Below are 19,588 nucleotides of genomic sequence, written 5' to 3'. Positions count from 1 at the left end.
CGTCAACAAATTTGTTGTCAACAAGCGCCTGATCAAACAAAAAGATTTGCGCGTCACATAACCCTTGGAAACCCCTCGATTCAACCTTTTTTCGCTTCGACTCCAGCAGCTTAAATGCTTAAGCCTCTTTCTAATTTATTATTAAATAAATCCTATTAAAAAATAATTCACATTCACTTAAAATTATTTCGTTTATGCTAATAAATTGGAAATGAAAATCTATTAAAAAATTCTAAACCCTCACAGAACGGTAAAGTTTAGTTGAATTTAAAATCTCTTATTTACTTAATCCATTAAAATCCAGCCACCGCTGCCGTGATAATTATAAAATGGATATTTCAAAATGCAAATGTAAGGAAGCCCATGTAAATTACGATTAATGGAAGATAAAACTAACATTTGAACTCTAATGGAAGGTTACATTCTCAATTTCCCATCCATAAATCTAGTCAAGAGATAAGATAATAAGACTCTTTGTTTTCGAATCGTTTTAATCCTATCTTGTTATTGTGTATATTTTGCCTTTAAAACCCACTAGTTAAATAGTATCAGTACCTCTTAGGCCCATTCATTTTCATTAAGAAAAGTTTGATCAGACCACGAAATGTATGATTATGGTAACATACAGTCATTTATTTTAGTTACCCACTTTATTCTTGGCTCACGGTCCTAGCATAAAGCATAGGCTCATAAATAACAAGAAAAATAGAAGGTGAACGCTTCTACGAGTATCCTTTTGGGAGCGGCCATAGCATTCTTTTAAGATTTATTACAAAACTTGAGCGCATTACTTATTCCTTATATGCCTACTGGTTCCTTAAATTAAGATATTTTTACCAGGTTGTATTTTGATTTAAATAAAATAAATAGTTCCATATATATTTTAGAAATCACATAGGTTTAATAAACGAAGTATTTTATTTTATTTTTCGTAGATTTGGGTCCTTATCTAATCAAAAGACTTCGATTAATAATCGTTTAGCTAAAGTGGAACCGAATACTCTTTACCTTACTTACCTTTTTTATGGCCCTTTACCGTTAATGCTTGCGGCGTCAGTGTATTTGTCCCCTTTTTCTTGGCCTCTACCTCGCTTGTTTTTCATTAGACGCGGTATAGCGGTTTCGGTTATACAAATGCTTGAACATTTTGTTCAGCAAGTACAAGATGTTTATTTAAAAAAAAAAAACCAAAACACTACCATTGTTGACACTTGCTTACGAATATTTCACTATAAAAGCAGTAAACTGAAATGTCCTCTTACATTATTTATTACAGTCGATACGATGTATGGGTTATATCGTTTGGGATGATTTAATTTGATATGATATCATCTTCTAATTGCTAAGTATATAATTATAATTTTGCGATATTAATATGTATTCAAATTTTAGCTATAATATAATTGATTTCGAACGTTTGGAAGTCATATTACGCAGTCTACTAACGACATTTACAATTAATGCTTGGTTCTTCGAGTTCGTCAAATTAATATCTTAAAAATGTTTCTAAGCTCTCAGAAAAAAAAAAACATTTTATTCAATTAAACATAATGGTTTACTAGGTAAACATAACTATAAAGTACTCTATTTCCGAACATCTTTCACATACTTTATATTTATCTATAACAGGCTTTCCCCGCTCAAACCGTGAATTTAATGAACGCCCTGCAACTTCTTTTATACATAGATTTTTGTAAAAGCCGCGAATTATTAGCTAATCTCTACATGGTGAAACAAATATTTACACCATATTTCAAGTCGTGATTAGCAAGGAGTTTTTAATTATGGGTGGATATCTAGTAATTAAAGAGAAAATTAGCACAAGCTGTGATAATAATACTTTAATAACGAAATAAACTAAATGAAAAATTAAATTTTAGTTGTTAAACTTAAATTATGACACTTATGGTTAACTCTCTTACATAATCTATACATACACATTTTTAAGTATTTCACACACAATCGTGGTCGCTTACGATGTGCCTCAAAAGAAGGCGCAAATTCATCCAGAGTGCAATAGCTCTCCATAGCCCTCTGGCTGTGCTCGGAGTTTCGTCACGAGATCGAATCAGAAATGAAGACATTCGTAGGAAGACCAGACTCACGGACGAAGCTCAAGGAATTGTCAGTCTGATGTGGTAATGGACGGGGCACTTGCTCGTACCATTGGAGCCAAGAGGTGTGTGGCGAGTGGCGACCACTAGGTAGACCGCCTATGCCTTGCAGTGGATGTCAAATTGTTAGAAAAAAAGAAGAAGAAAAAGATCTCTGCGATACAGGCCTGGGAGACAGTTAAAAGGTCACCTATAATTCAATCTTATCACGTTTATGGTAAGTACATATGACCTTGGGTTTGGAGACCGTTGATCGAAAGTACGGCATTAGACGTCCACCCAGAAGGTGAACAGAGTATGCATTTTTAAGGTCGTCGAAAGACGCAGGATGCAGCACACTTCCGACCCGTCCTGTTGGAGACCTATGCCCAACAGAGGGTTTCCTACAGCTGAAATGATGTCTAAGAAGATACATGATATATGTTTTACTCGTATAACTTTTTGCTATTAGATTCTAAAATTGAAATATTTATTGCAAAAAAATTCTTTCATAGCCTATTTTGGAACTTGTACGTCTCCATTGATATACCTAACATATAAATAAAACATTTTATTACATGAGTAGCTTGAAGGATAAATAATTGATTAATAGATTGACTATAAGTAAAGTAGTAATAAATCTTTGTTTAGTTTTCATTGCAAAAGCATTTTAAGTTAAAGAACAGCACAGAGTGCCTCTACGGGCATGTAACCATTCAATGTAGGATTTATTAGATATAAATTGCGAAGTTAGCAATCGAGAGTAGCCATAAATTTAGATACCAGCAATTTTGATTTTGAAATTATACCTAATGTATTATTTAAGTGGACGATATCGGCTGCTGATTATATAGATTTTGTAGTCATTAAATGTAATATGTGCAATAGGCTGAAGCTTTGTATAGTTCACTTAGTTATAAACCATGTTTATATTAATATATAAATTTATTCTCTTCTCATAATCCAATAATATTGTGATAGTTGTGCACATCTTCGATAAAATAAGGCCTGAAGACATGAGGTTTGGTAAGAATATTCCTCTTCTTAAATACAGGTCAGTCAAGAACGAATTTCCAACCGCAAGGGGAGTTGAGAAAGTCATTCATTAAATTTTCGAAAGCGGGAGACAGCTGGTAAATGAATATATAAATAAACATACAGGCCTGGCAACATATCTTAATTTACAAAGATCTATTTTATACTTGACTTAGTCGGCACAACAATGTGCTTTTACAAAGGGGCCACCATAACATGTTTATTATTACATGAAATATTATTACAATAAGGTCTTTCTTGGTCATTTTTTATGAAGAAAAATTTTTGTCTCACTCTGCTATAAGACGTAACAGTGTTATAAGCAACACACTAAATTTAATAACGGATAATCCCGTTTAAACATTTAACACGTTTTTCATAAAGCAAAGGTACTCTAGACTTGTACTGTAGTCTAAAATTATTACGTAAAGCCTACCCTATGATTAACATCGTTTATTAGAGTTCTGTAACGTGAATTCCTTTTCATCTATAAAATAATGTCATTTATTGTAGCCCGCTTGTGCTTTATGAATACAGAATTATCAACACAAAATTATTAATTTATGAATCTTATCTTGTTGTATATATTTTATAATTTTTAACGCATAACAATTTTCAGCAATATTTTTAAATATGAATATAAGTTGTTTTCAAACAATTTGATAGTTTTTGTTCTGGACTATGATAGTTTGTAAACCTTCACGTTTGAAGAATTGAGCCCCAGAAGAAGATTTCATTTTTCAATTGTCTTTTAACATTATTCGAAATATTTAATATTGAAAATAATGATACCATTCCAATACCCATGTTTAAACAGCAGGTCATACCTTCATAAAAAATTAGATAAGACATTGTTTTTCATAATAAAATTATTTTTATATGTATAATAAAAGTCTAAAGTCAAAAAACTTTGAAAAAAAAAAGACAATAAATTTCATTCCTTTATAATGGATATTTTACGATTTCGTTACTTAGATTTATTTCAAGTAATAATTTTCGTTATTGCTTAAGGGCCTTCACGGATTAAGATTACGTCTAAGCTTTACTAATGAAACTCATTAAACGTTAGTTGTCAGCTTTGATCAAGTAGACTGCCATATCCCGGGGCAGCGTGAAAGGGCCGAAACCTCAGGGAGTCCGGAGCTTGCAAACACTAATGGGCGGCTGTCAACGCGTGGGCGATGGGCTAAACATTGCCTTGTAAATACCGGCAAATATTTGTCTTCGCTACAATTATTGTTACTGCTTCCTTGCCTCTCGTCCGCAAAGTACACTTCTCTCGGAGAGACTCCACTATATCATAAGTTTATTGCTGGTTGTCTCACCAAGAAATGCACAGTAAAATGAATTATCATAACGTTTCTTGAATTAATCTAAGACATAAATCTTTTACGACAAAAATTTGTTAAATTATTGGTATTTTTATTTTAAGTACATTGAATCATCAGCCTCTTAAATTTTCATTTTTGTTTTAAATTTCTACAAGTATATCAAATTCTCACTATAGTATTTTATGAAAATAATTACTTTCATACTTTCGATATTTCATGATTTTGTATAAAAATTCTTTTCCACGAAATTTTGAATTTTACTTCTACACCAAACATTTATTTGCCCTATCTTAAAAACAAAGTCATATAATACGATATGAATTTTAAGATTTGGATAAAAAAAAGGAAAGGCAATCGTTAGGTGAGAGTGTAGAAGGAGACAGGCTCGGCAGAGTGAATGCATTGACGGGAGCCTAAGAAACGTTAAGTAGATGGGATTCATGCTGGATGTAACAATCCAATATTATTAAAATAATTTCAAGTTTATAACTAAGGATAGCCTAACTGCAACAAAGTATAAAAAATAACTTTTCGCGAAGAAAGAGATATCGGTAATTACTAGTGAGTATCTATTCATTTGCTTGTTCATTTATTCATATTAAAATCTACAAAGAATCGTTTGTAGTAACTAATCTTGTACGTCATGAGAAGAACGTAAGAAGAGCTTAACCCGTCAACTTAAAGCTACGAAAGTTCCAAATGTGCTCTGTTCTGAGAAGAGCCCACGACATACTGACGCGGAATTATTTTGTGACTACTTTTACAATATTCTTAAATACAGTAGCAGAATAATGCTGCCATAAGCTTTATTATTACTTTTCATTTATTTTACGTGCATTAAACTTTTTAAATATATTACACTATAATTTAGAAACATGAAGTTATAGTCTATTGTAATACCGAACACAATTTGCCACAAAATTATTACTAATTTTTGGATATATACTTTATCAATTTCATTTACGTAAAAGCTTATATTTTAAAATTTAATTAATTATTTTAAAGTTTTTATTTTTATCATTGATTGTATATATAAATGTAATAAAGCGTCGTAGTGACGTACCGTGTTCGTAAGGCTTATGAATAAACACTTACCATTATTGAATGCAACCCGTTTACGGCTCGCTCTACCACAGCAATCAATCAATAATTCTCGGAAGCAAAGCGTTATCTCAAAATACATGGTTGTTTATAATCGATATGAAATTATATATGCGATAGAGATCAGATATGTTGTAGAAAAGTAATTACAATTCTGAAGTTGCTTCGCCTACCAAATAATTACAACGTTAAGAGCCACTCCTGTTCCGCAAGCAACTCTTTATATATTTAGCTTCAAAAAAAATTATTTATATACACTCTATTTATAAATATTTATACAAATAACTAGAACTCGGCTCGAGTCCTAGCCCTATTATTTTTTTTTCAAGTCTTCTTTTATATATTCATCTATAAAAAGATTCGGCGTCATCATATAAGCAGTAAAACGTCCACAGCTGGGCAAAGGCCTCCTCCATAGATTTCCAACACGAGCTGTTGAAAGCAGCCTGCATTCGGCGTCTTTCAATGATTTAAACAAAGAATGACTAAAGTAATGAAGAAATTATACACGTTTAAATTATTAAATGTTTTCATATTTTAAATCAAATATTTATTTATAGTATTCGCTTGTTTTTTTTGTTTTAAACAGTCAAACGTTATTGTAATTTCTTTAAAATGTATTGTTTTTAATTGTGATATTTTTTTGCAAACCGTTTTAGAAATGCGTAGTAAAGAAATGCTCTCTTTGTGTATTAGGCATCTTAAATTATTCATTTGATGTCATTAAACACTGTCTACTTAGAACTTTAATGAATGGTTCACGGTATTCGAGGGATTTATGCCAGACAACTGTTAATATTCAAAGGTTTGTTAATTACGCTCTCAGTTGGCCGTCTTTAAAGTCGAAGTGCTATTTCAAAGCAATTCCAAAGCAGCGCAGTTGAAATGGACCCAACAGGTGGCGCTACAAATTGGTGACTAATTACGACGGTTACAAACAACCGGTTATAATAATTAGTGATGGGCGTGGTGGGCGGTACTCAACTCGTCCCGAAACGAGGCGTGGTCGCTTTTCGGCGATGCCAGCTCATGTTTAATTTAACGCGTGAATGTTGTGAATAGCTTTCGGTTCGTTTTCTTTGTGAGGGCTTTATTATGGAATAAATGGTTTCCCATTTTTAATTGGTAACTCATAATAACTTAACGCGCGTTATACAACTGTGGCTCATGTTAAAACAACGCTGAATGTCTATCTGTGGTTGCCTTGGTACTAAGAGTAAGCCTTCTAATTCGAAGCTATATTGCTAATTGAAATCGTATATGGTTTAAGAAAAATATGTCATTGATATTGACCTGAGACGAAAATAGCATCACATCTGTCCCCGAAACTTAATAATTTCGCTTCTGTAAAAGTTATTACAGTGGCAGGTTACAACGCTTTTATGAAAGTTGTAATCTACTACTTCAAGACATAGTATAGGCTCCCCTGATTTCATTAATTTCATATGAATCTATCAAACGATATGGAACGTAGATCTAACCAAGGTTCTTAAACACATGTAATATGTATGTACATGTAATATAATATGATTTATTCAACAAAATAGTAATAAATTTAAGTAAACCTGTATGCGGAGGTGGTGAGAGCGAAAGGTAACCCAGATAAAGGAAAAGGATACAAATCTGCTAGTAGTCGGTGACTAATTGCAGATAAACCCCGAAAAAAAGATATTGTTGTAAAGTCGCCATAATGTGTAATAATATATCATAGCAATACTAAACAGGTATGATGTGCAGCAGTGTGAGCGGTAAAAAACTATACAAAAAAATTAAATCGGTCATCAACTTATAAAACCCACTCAGTTTGCTTTGCGCGTGCGCAGTTCGTGCTAGCGCAGAGCGTGACTGATGTTGGGCATGATCTATACAAAAACGTTTCTATGCATTTATATATCTGATTATGTCTGTATTCAAAGGCATTAAGTCATTTAATGTTTTAAACTTACATGTTAGAAGTTTATTATTCTTAATCCAAATCGTATTTATTGAATCTAATATTTTTATTAGTGGTTTTACCACAAAAAACAGGTTGATATTTTAAATAGAGCTTAAATCTAATTTTATCACAATAAGAAACTGTTTGAGTGTCATAAAATGTAATTCTTGACATCCTAATTTTATTTATCTACTACAGGCAGAGCATTTGCCATCTGTCTCCCCGATGTTAAGCGTGGTCCAGGTCTACGGTGCTTGCCTAAATAAAACCTATCACTTGAAGACTCCCAAGTTAGAATTTGCTGGAAACAACGACTCCAGTAGACCGTCCAATACGATAATATGTCCTTATATAAATGATTAATGAATGGTTGGTTGTATAAAAGTATTTACTAACTTAATTCTTAAATTACTTATGTGTTATTTTTCCAAAAATTATCGTGTTTTGTTATTTATGTTGTCTTTTTTGATTTATTTTTATCATGTTACGATTGCCTGTCACTGAAATTGCAATTGTCCTTTATTATTTTAAATGATTTGTGTTATGTATGTAAAATTTAAATTTTGTTTGGCTATCCATAAAATTTATATAAACACTACATAAATATTTACATAATAAAATATATAGATTAACAAACAACAAGCAAACTATAGTTAATCTATGACAGCAAAACACAAGATTGCAGAAGAAAAAGTACGCAGCACTATTGCAAAAGGGTTTCCTTAATACATAGCAAAAAATAATCTATCATACACTAGAATTTCACTACAAAGTATTACTTAAACAGGTCCCAACATCCCTTGTGCGTCAGCAAACAAAAGACCGAGTATTATTCTAATGCTCTTGCCTGTTCTCGCACTAAACTTTTTATGTTAACTACATTTCGTGGTGATGTTTTTAGCTTTATAGTCTACGTGACAGGTTACTTGATTATATTTTTAAAAACGAGAGAGTTGCATGTTGTGTAGAGCAAATAGGTATACTGTCGTGAATAAAAAGTAGTTAAAATGTATTTTGGAATTTAAAAAAACCTAAATACGTAATAAGTGGTTCCCACATCTTAAATTACGTTTTAAAATGCAAAGTATATCTACAGAGCTGTTTAAGAATCTAAATTCGGTTACTTTAATAGTTCCTGTTACAGGAATCTGACTTGTAAACATAAATTGTAAATAGAAACACAAAATCAATTACCATTAGTTCTAAAGTTGATAGAAAATTGATAAAACGCATAAGTAAATCGCAACACGCAACTTGTACTGCCCACACATTTTTCAACGGCCCCAGCCGTTTAGATGCTATCAATAATTGGCATATCTATGAACCGAAGTGTAGTAGATCATTTAATTTTCTTAATAATTTTCTATCGGATTTTGCCGTAGGCACTCGTCGTTCTAGTCGCTCTATCGGTTCGTACTTTTTAGTTGTATAGCGCAATCAATCTTGCTTTGCGGTTGTCTAGGCCAATGTGTAATGAACCGACCTTTTTTTTTTCAACGAGCATGACAAATGATATTGTATATATAGGAACTCTCCCAATTTATATACAACAATTTATAGAATTAATTGGTAGTGCATTAATGCAATTATTGGAAAATGTAATTAGTATCTATAAATAAATATATTTACGACCGCTGACGCTTACGTTTCCTAAAGCGTGAATATTGTTTCCCATATAAGATTTAGACGATAAGTAAAGTATAAATTTTACTTATAAATCTTAATAAACGGACATGGTTACAAAGTAAAATAATCAAAAGATAAGATAAAGGGTATTCCGGTCGGAGCATTTTTATTAAAGAGATAGAAAATTAAAATACCACTCGACGTCCGAAGTCCCGCTTCCCAGTTCACTGCGGCGGTAATCTGAATCAGTTGCGGCCGCTAGTGATTTATAGGACGTGGCCAACGTCCTGACTAACATTCCGCCTTGTCTCGCGCACCGGTAATAAAGGTAATTTTGTTTCAAACAACGAGGGTGTATGGCCTTATGTAATATCCTCGGCTCTTTTAGAATGATCTTCTGAAATATGATTGTAAACCCTTTAAAACGATTCGATCAGAATCATAACTATAGTTGCGATCTCGTAGAACCTAGACTTATAAATTTCGAAATCATTGACGTTTCTCACTAATGTTTTAGTTTACGTTTATTAATGTTATTATTATTTTTGATTTGAGATTTGAAGTATCTTCGTATACCTACAAAGATACACCAGAAATTACTGTCTGTCTGAGAAGTACATTTTTTTTTATTTCAAATAAAAATAGATGAAACAATAAACATAAATATAAAACTCGTTTCAGTAGTCTAAACCAAATGAAAAATAATGCAATAACGTGTACTAGCATTGAAGTAAAATTCAATAGAGCAAATTTTGGGATTTGAAATCATGTACACATTTATGGTACAACATTTTAATATAAATGCAAATGTTATATAATCATGTTTATTACCCGCGTATTTACGGTAAATGGATTCCGGCACTATAGGCTTAACTGTTACAAACTGTTCATTATGCATCGCTTCGATAGGATTAACAGAATTTGAATTGCTTATTAAGCTGATTGACGTGTGACTTTATCCTCCACATGAAATTCTAATCGAATTAAATGATTCTAAGGCTATCTCTGCATTAGCGATGAGAATTCTTGGGCCGGGTTTATCGGTAACTTGATCTGATCTAGATTCCGTTCGATTGACGGCCGCGCTGTTACTTGCCGGTTTTAATTTGTTACATCTAACCGGTTTTATATCTTTACATTTATATGTACTTAAAATGTTATTTGTTTTCTTTAATTCGTAGATATTTTAACTTCCATAAGAATAACCAAACAAAAAGAACCAGTCAAAATTGTAATAGAAAATTATGCAACAATATGTAATAAGATATTTTCTGGGATTGTATGGATTACATTTTTAGCATGACAAACATAAAGCAGTAACTACAGACAACATTCTATAATTTTATTCATAGATAATTCCAATTATCTCTTCCATAACTCATTCCAAGCTAAAAATGAGTAGCTAAATTTGTTTCTAAGTTGTGTGTACATTATATATTTGTAAAAATAAACGAACTTTTCGATTTTCCGGAAATATTTATTAAGAGAGCGTGTTCTTTTCGTAAATGCCACAGGCGTTTGCGGATCGCACAAAAACAACGGTTCCTTTAAATACTTTACGATCATCTCTTAAATAAACAAAGAATATCATTGTAGACGAATCCAAAGAGAAAGAAACAATAATAAGTTGGTGAAATTGTTTTTTGTCAGAACGTTTTTCTGTGTAATTTACCTTCAAAAATAAACTGGAAGTTCTTGATACTTTGGACCGAATATAATGTTACATGATTATATAAAACATGTTTAAAGCAAAATTAAATTTTAAAGAAATATATGTTTTAATACAATTTGTCAGACTTCAGGGAAACTCATCCGAGTTGGAAACTATTTCGTAGTACACAACATTTTAGATACAGCCAGCGGATTAGGGTCAGTTCAGCAAAGTTAGTAGGGATTTCGCTCGAACTGGCATGCCGAATGGGTATTGCAACACGGCTTAATTGTAGGCTTTAAAAGCTTTCATCCTGAACTATGAATCGTGTGTTATTAATATTTTAGTTTTCCTAGGTCTCTTTCCTTGAATGAAACTCTCTTTTTTATCTTTAACAATAATTTTATTTTATAGTCTATGAATATTATTATGCAATTAGGATCATTTATGGTGATCAGCAGTCACCGTGATTCCTCTCACGCTACAAAAATGTAATTTGATAGAGACTAGAATAAATTGCAGCTCTTGTAAAGCTATAGGGTTTCCAATTGTTATGTAAGAAGAGCCCACAAGAAACTGGGGAAGCTTAATTCAATCGTAGAAAAATAGATACCCAAGATTAATAACACTTTTTTTTAATTTCAAAACTAGGCTTAGACTCAACGATAAATCTTCATATATAAGATGATACAAATGAGAGCTTGAGTGCTGAGTGCTGACATTTCTTTCAGAAAATCAATTGTTGTTATTTTTAAATATTTTGTGCCTAGACCATGATCATGATTTCGAAGACGACTTTTATTTTCTTATAGAATTTTTAAAAATGGTGAAATTAACCAATTTTTTGAGCTTTTAAGTTATCTGTGTATTTTAAATTACAATTTAAACGTTTATCATTTATAGAAGCAAAAATATTTTTAAACAAATGATTTAATGAATTTATTCTTTTTGATGGCCCGTATTTTATTCTTTATCGTGGTTTTATTTGCTATTTATAATAATTAATATATTTATGTATTAAAAATCAAAAGTTAGAACAATGAAAAGTTTCATTATTTTTTTGTGTAAAATACATGTAAAGAATTTAGTTTGTTCGAAAGCACGTGACGAGGCGACAAAAGATTGGGCGGCAGGTATTCGGTGAGCTCGAAATTGGATAGTAATCGATGCGTGAAACTCCAGCAAACTTATATTTGAGACACAGTGTCTCATAAAAATTGTCCTAATTTAGATTTTTCATCTTTATCGGCGAAACAGCATTGAACAGGATTCTATTCTAAAAACTATAATATGCTAAATCTTTAGGTGAATAAAGAGAATAATACACGCAAGGCAGGGCGTCCGCATCGTACATATGACACACTCATGTAATAATGATAAGTAATATACTTAACTTATCATAAACCGTTAAAATAAATTTTACAGTTTCTTGTATTAATTCTATTCGACGAACACATTCCTAAAACCCTCTTAAACTTGAAGTAAACAGTAAAATTAAACGCTTTGCTCCTGGGTAGATACAGACATATTTACTAACTAAAAGATTTTTACAAAAGAAGAATATTTAAGAACAAAACTCATAATGTTAAGACAGAAGAATACGATAATTATCTATTTTCAACGTAATTGGAAAGAATATGTTTTAGCCATTGTGTTTCTTATTTTCTCCGTCTAAATATTTATGTAAACCGATGCGACAATGTGTCACAGCTTGACGCAATAAGAAGCAAGACGGCAGCCGCTTTCGGACGCGGCTATGCACAAACGAAGGTCATTACCATCTGATATTCAATTTAATGATACGATGAATGAATCCCAATTCACTTTTAAATACAATTATGTCATTTGGAATATTTTTATTAAAAATTAGCAATTTGTAATTATATTTAAATATTTCAGACAACAGAATTTTATAACCCTTTTTATACATCGTGTTGATAAATTTTTACAGATAACATCAATAAAAAAAGTATTAACTTCGTCTTCTAATTACCTTCATTTCATTTTAGTTGAATTTACTTTTTTATTTATATTTTATACGGGATTTATAAGAAGAAAGATTATCAAATCATACTATATTATAATAGAAAAACTAATGTTCACCGTTAAATCTGTTAGAAATATGCAGTAATTAATAATATAAAGTTAGGTAAAGATACTTTTACAAGTGACCCAACCTATATATGTCTTTGTGATATCTGTTTCTACCGCTAAACTTTAAAGTGCATTAAAGAAGCTCTAGTTTCAAGCATATACAGTGAATGTCTGAATTATCCTATTGAAAGGATTGAGAATTACTGGAATAGAAAGTTTTTTCATTTCAAATTCCTTTATCGGGTAGTCCACCCGTTATCCTATTGGAAATTTATGGAAGAGGCCTACGTCTAGCAGCCAACGTCCTGTGTCTGAAGTGAGTGGTATTACCACATTGTAAAATATAGGGTGGCTTATTCCAAATCTATACCCTGCAGATAAGAAGTTAAGAATGGCAGAAGTCTGAATTGTGAGAAGAAGAAACTAGTAAACTAGAAACAGTTTTGCGATCACAAACTTTTCTAAAGATTTAATGTCAGGAATTGCATAAATGAAATTAAGTAAAGCAAACTAGACATAAGTAATAGTAGAATATTACCAACAGGTCAATACCTTTGTCTCTTTATTGCAAATACAAAAGGAGCGTGACCTCTTAAAAACAAACAATCTACGTCGATTCCCGGAGATTACTCTGTTATCTGTCTTTATTTGAACGTAATTGTCCATTTAACCTTTAATGAAACAAACTGAACGTCTGGTAACCTTTATCTATAAACCGAGAGTGTACGTAGTTTATATGACATAAAGATTAGAGTATCTATACGTTAGAACGGCGAGGCGAAACGCTACAGAATGTTTAAGGATGTTTACAGCGCAACTTGAAACGATTTGAACTACGCTTACCCATATCAAAATTAACTGCTCGGATATAAAGTTGTATAGGTATAACAAGATTTCGAGAACTGCTTGTTTATACTCACCACCTATGTATCTTTATGTAAATAAACATTAACAGCGGAATGTTTTGCTAAGTACAAGCTTTAAGAACAGCTCTACCGACTTAGCAATTTTTTATATAGTCGTCATCACAGCCAGAAAATCAAAATCGGAAAAACTCCTCGGATCAAAGTAAAAATAAAACTTTTTCCAAATAAATGAGATAGTTAATTGAATATGTCTCTAGCTGGCAAACATTTGATGTCAAACAAAAGCACATTTATCAAACAAAAAAGAAAACTTCTAAGAAAAGAACTACTCACCGCCGTGTACGTTATTCGAAATTAAATTTAACTACCTGACAATGCTTTGTTAGTTAATTCTCTTGTAAAATTTATTTATCCTCAAAATATAAAATAAGTCTATTAAATGCTTCTAAAGATCAGTGTCGTAATTAACACTTTCATCCTTAACATAAACTTGAACAAAAACGAGTACACTTTCAAACATTCAGCGAAGTCTCGCAATGACTGTCAAGGAACTCTTCACTTTTTAATTGAACAAAACATAACTAGCATTGCCTGGAACCAATCAATTTAAATTAGATACAGCAGAACAAAGCTTCATTAATTCAGTCATTCTCATTGAAGAAATAATAAAACATAATGCGCATACCACGGACTCGGCTTGTCATAACGATTGAAAAGTAATAAGTAAAAATGTCAGCGCAACTCTGTAGAAATAGAAGTAGGTGTGGCGACGAAGCCACGGGATCGACCGCTATCGGTTTATGATATGACAAATTCAAGAATATGATTCATATTTTATGCATTAGGGATATTCAATATGCACTCGTTTCGAATCCACTTCGTTAAACCTTTACATGTTTTTTTTTTTCATTTCGATGCTGCAAGCAGCTTCCAGACAATTTTATTAGAAATTTACAGAAGTCTATGGCCATCGATGGATGTCCTATGGCTGAAATGATGATGTTAAGCAAGCATTAGAACTTCTGTCTATAATTTGATTATATACTTTAATTAATGTAATAAATGTAAAACATTTATAAGAGTAATAAATTTACTCAACATAGATTGTTAGGGATAACAAGCATATTATTCCTATTCTTCGAAGTCCTAACATGTACATACTAGAAATTATTTATGAGAAGTCGTGGTTGCATACGTCAATATTTGAAATAAAGTTGCAGTAGATATGATTGAAATATGATATTTTCCTTACAGCCTCCGCAGTGAGTTCTTTGTGAGTTGGTTATCGAAGTCATCATTTATCATTGATATATCGCTAGGTCGACGCTTCTGCGTGTCGGTTAGAGAAGTCAATCTCACGACGCATACTTTTGAAACTTGATTGAATTTATATTTAAAATCGATAACTTATGCTTACGCTGCTATCGCCGATTTATTTTGTTTAAATACAAAACTGATATTTCAGCAAATATTATTAATATGTTACAATTCATAATTTTTCATATATACAATTTCATTGTTTCACAGAATTTAACAGAATAAAATCGGTCTTGTCACGTCTTATCGCCTAGTTTACGGTTATATGGTAGAAATTATATATAAAAACTTGATTTAAACTTATCCTCGGTAGAATGACGTATAATCTCTTGAAGTATATTAAGTTTATTTGGAGTATATTTTACAATTAATTGGATATAGATTTGCCGTCAGTTAATTTATGCCACACAAAATCTAAAAATCAATAGTTTTCAAAAATAAATAATAATCATATATTAAGAAAAAAGGTTTTCTAAAAGTAATTAGCCTGTCGCATTCCAATACAAAGAATTTTTTTAAAATATTTCAGAGTTAACACTTCATATAGACAGCGTGGTTGGAATCAGTGTCAAATGACTTAAAGCATTTTGTTGAAATGCATACATACATACATACATACATTCACATCTTCAAAGGTTTTACCCCCTTAACCCATCGCTCTGTATATGTAATATTTCTACTCATTTAAATATAAATTCACATTACAAGTTAAAACAGAAATTCCTCTGTATTTCAACGCGGCAAGCTTATAGTTTATTAGATTACATTCCGTAACCACGCCACATAGTTTTATTATTAAATAGCTCGTAAAAAATACATAAAACTTTAATTGTTCCTGCGCCTGTATCCAGCACTTTATATCGGTTCATTTACTAGGTATCGTTTTCACAAAAAGAAACGAAAAGAAATAATCCGGTATTAAGATTATAATTTTGCTTCATTCGAAAGCAATAAGCGGCAATAAAGTCCCACTCACGTAGGATCAAGTCGCCGAAAGGCACGTATTTTTCGCATTATCGGCTAAAATTATTATAAAAGAACAGACGCGTTGCTGCCAGTAATTTCTAGAGAAACTGTGACTGCCTTTAAACAATTGCTATAGAAATAAAATATTCGACGTTTAAGACAAAGTTATATAATATAAATGGTGACGGTTTTGACGGCAATGTACTACGATAAGATTCTTCTAAACTTTTTAAACGAACTATCATTACCGTACGGGATATGCTATAAAAAAAATAAAAAAACGTTAACATAAAAAAGGTTTTATCGTTAGATTTAAAAAATAGAATAACAACGTGACAAGATTGATTAACTTCGGACGTTCTCAAATAAATAACACGGCTATTGACGTGTTTAAAAATGATAGGTCACGATAGAACAATGAGTATGATATGAATAATTTGTTCTGATTCGATAGGAACATTCATGTGTTTTATAGTGAATTTCATCTTGAATGGTTAAAAGTAGTATGCACAAACAATGAGAGCATTGTGCTATCTCGAATTTTAAAACAGTGTTCCTTGAATAAACTTAAATAAATTTTCGCCTGAACCTCTGTTTAAGTTAATATTTATGACCGTTGTACTAACAAAACCTTTAACCATTATTATTCGATCGCGCTTTAAATTTTAGATTCGCTTAAATCGCTTTATCAAAAGTAATATCATCTATGTATTAAACATTAGATACCCACCTAACTTTTAAATGCGACCAGAGCAGCGACGTTTTACTTTGAACCACTCGAGATCCGAAAGTAGCGAGATTCGAGGAATTTTTGAGACTAATAAGTACCGTCGCCGGGCCCGCATACTAAAGAGATATCTTGTGCATGGTAAGACTCGCAGTGAATATAAAACATCTAGTATCTATTCTAAAATCCTTTATCAGACCTTTTAAGATATAAAAATGACGCGGCACGTAAATGACGTAAGGCTTGAAAAAAAATCCATTTAACGGTTTTACCCTCTCCTCGAAGAATCTAGAATATATTTTTAGCGACGTTAGGTTGAATTTTTGTAGACAGAATTATGAGTAGCTTACATTTCATGTACCACCATCATCATGTCAGCCATGTATACACCCGTTGTAAAGTATAGGCTTTCCCCAAAGATCGCCACGATGACCTGTCTTAATTTGCTCATTCAGTGTTCCTGCGACCTATGTCGTCGGTCCATCTAGTGTCCTTATTTTATTTCATTATTGGTGCATTAATATAAGAAACCTCAATTTGTGACATTACCAAAAAACAAGAAGAGGCCGCATCGAAGCGTTATCATTTGCGCTGATTACTCGTCCACTCGAAGGAGGCTATGCTATTAAATTGTCATTAAAGCCACCTCGGTGTCATCTGCGCTGTCCATTTTCGTGAGACCAGGTTTTTGCTGCAGTTTTTGGTGTGCATCGTTCCCTGTTAATACATCCGGTAAAAGGAACAAGAGAAACAATAAAATCGAACCTATTGCGTAAGTAATAAAGGCTTTTATATATTTTGGAACATGTATTAGTAAGTTTGTTGAGGACCATTAATGACTCTTGATGTAATTTGATGTAAATTGACCGACGCGGACGGGAGCGAGCACGCACATGTCAACTATGAAATTGTTACCTAACTATACTTTAATTCCATTGTGATTAATGTCACACGAGTGTTTTTTTTTTTTTTTGTTTAACTACGAAGTGAAGCGTCAACCAGTTCTTTACATTTGAAAACGCATTGGAACATTTGTCAATAGATTAATTTCTCTATTTGTTTTAAGTAAGGAGGAACGCTCTTCTGATTATTTATTTGTAGAATGTATTCTATTAGCGAACAGATAAATTACACACATTTGTACCCGTGTCTTAGAATTTTTTCACACATAATGTTAGAATAGTGCTATCAAAATCGTACCGCGACTTAGTTATGAAAGGATAAACATAAAAAAAACAACTAAAATACTAATATGAAAAAGAATTTAGAGTAATGTAATTTATATAAATTTTGCATTTAGACGTTCATTGACATGGATTTATGAAATAAATATATTAAAACAATGTAAATAAACGAATACATTTTTCACTTTATGGCGTTATAGATAAATAGTCCATTAAACTGTATTAGCCAACTAAATTGCTATTTTAACCTCACAAAGTAGTATAAAAAATTTGGGGCATATTTAATTATGGTTATTAAGGTTATCGTCTTTCTTTCTCAAGATTAAGGGAAAAGCATTAAAATTATATTGCCGATTGTCACGGTGAATTTGAAGTCAGCCCTTACGGGGTAGGAAATTACAACCAACCTCTCCCAACGCGTAATGGGCGATGTGACCGATGTGGCGATATCTTAATAACCACTTATTGATCAAGTTTCTTCTTACGGAGCTGCCTGGGGCTTTGCATAATTGTTAAACGTCGCTTAGTGTCCTCACTTTATATTCAAAAACTCTGTTACCGGTTTCACTACTGCATTTATCGAACATAAATCTAGATGGAGATTTTATTTCTTGTAATATTTGTACTAAGAATTTGGTCTCAGATGAAACTGTCGTAACTGACAATTTTTTTAAACGATGCAATAATTCTCAGCAGTTATTTTTGTATTTTATAATTCAGTACCTCTCGTCAGTATTATAGCTGTAAGACGTTCGTTACAAGACTCGGACCTTACCAATTTATTACTAATAAGACCGATTGAAAGCGGCCAAGCTCAAAGTTGGTAAACGCGATGTGGAAAAGGTTATTTTCGAGATTTCTTTTCAAGATCTAATTAGTAATAAGAAGGTCCGTAGACGAACGAAAGTAACCCACGCGGCCCAGTGGGTAAGCGTGTAGAAGTGACAGTGAAAAAGCCGCAGAACGCGTAAACCTGATGGCCGGTGGGGCATGAAGTTCTAGAATAGAGACCACGGATCAGCAAGCGTAATGCAGGATATCCATCGGTTTTACGCGGTAAAGTTCTATCTATAGAATATCAAGAAATTTGTGAAGCACAGGCTCTGCCAAAAGGCATATTACTCTATTTTAGTGGATATTCACGATAAAGATAGAATAAAAAGATTAGTAGTTTGGAAATTAAAAATTATAATTTTAAGGTTAAAAAAATATTTGAGCAAACATAAAGAAAAATACTAACCCTACAGAGTTTCTGGTCAGTTTTTCTCAGTAGGTGGCGCGTTACGCACTAACGTAAACTTAATTTGAATCTGACTATTATAAATGATCGTGATGATCTCATATAAAAAAAAATATTTTGACTTTGACTTTAACTTTGACTACCCGCGAGGTGGACAGGAGATATTATTAAGGTCATTGATAGATGGAAGATGCAGGCTGCTTTTAACCTTATTGAAAATCTATATGAGAGACATAGGCCTCTGGACATAGGTCCAGCAGTGGATGTCTTAAGGCTGAAATAATGACGATTAAATACATAATGTTCAATATATATCAATATATCACATTGAGAATTCATATTTCATTGTTTAATAATTTCAAAAAGTTGCGTCATTTGTATACAAACTTTGGTTTGTACTTAAATATGCGGCGGTATTCAC

The sequence above is a fragment of the Battus philenor genome, unplaced genomic scaffold (genome assembly GCF_028537555.1).
Source record: "Battus philenor isolate CCGP_79_NKW_IND1 unplaced genomic scaffold, ilBatPhil1.0.hap1 SCAF_11, whole genome shotgun sequence".
Taxonomy (NCBI): domain Eukaryota; kingdom Metazoa; phylum Arthropoda; class Insecta; order Lepidoptera; family Papilionidae; genus Battus; species Battus philenor.
Note: the sequence above shows the minus strand (reverse complement) of the source record.